Source organism: Etheostoma cragini, unplaced genomic scaffold, assembly GCF_013103735.1.
Source record: "Etheostoma cragini isolate CJK2018 unplaced genomic scaffold, CSU_Ecrag_1.0 ScbMSFa_2638, whole genome shotgun sequence".
NCBI lineage: Eukaryota > Metazoa > Chordata > Actinopteri > Perciformes > Percidae > Etheostoma > Etheostoma cragini.
Genome location: NW_023266821.1, coordinates 38,408 through 38,932, shown reverse-complemented (window position 1 = coordinate 38,932; position 525 = coordinate 38,408). Strand labels below are relative to the sequence as shown.

Genomic DNA, 525 nt, shown 5'->3' with positions numbered 1-525 from the left:
TCCTGTGTTATCACATTCACAAGAATGGGAAGTGCGTTCATATACCAGATGTGGAAAGTTGAAAGGCTGATTTCCCCCACCCTATTCTGTGGCTTAAAACGAGGTTCAACCAAGATTTGAACTCAGATCGCTGGATTCAAAGTCCAGAGTGCTAACCATTACACCATGGAACCTTTAAATATTGTTCCTAGTGTTTGCTTGGCAGTTTCTTTCATGAGATCCACATGCGTGATATTGAAGGCACAAAAAGATCACAACAAATCTAAGAGTATTCAGGGGATGTAGCTCAGTGGTAGAGCGCATGCTTTGCATGTATGAGGCCCCGGGTTCAATCCCTGGCATCTCCAACAACTGCTGTTTTCCTGACTGTAAAGGAGCCAAGGATTTTAATATTAATTATTCATAATAAGATCTCCAATGCCTCTCAGAGTAAATTACTTCTGTATTCGTCCTCAGTGTCTTCTCCTTGTAGGAGACAACTGAATTTGTAATGACTTTGCATTTTCCCACCAAGGACAAATGGCA

The 525-nt window shown here is 41.5% G+C and overlaps 2 non-coding genes across 2 annotated transcripts; one reads left to right on the top strand and one right to left on the bottom strand.

Moving 5' to 3' along the window:
- Positions 1–101: 101 nt before the first annotated feature.
- trnaq-uug lies at positions 102–173 on the bottom strand. Its single transcript has one exon. It is a non-coding gene; the product is annotated as a tRNA-Gln (tRNA).
- A 102-nt stretch (positions 174–275) lies between these two features.
- On the top strand, positions 276–347 carry trnaa-ugc. The gene has a single exon. It is a non-coding gene; the product is annotated as a tRNA-Ala (tRNA).
- The last annotated feature ends 178 nt before the right edge of the window (positions 348–525 follow it).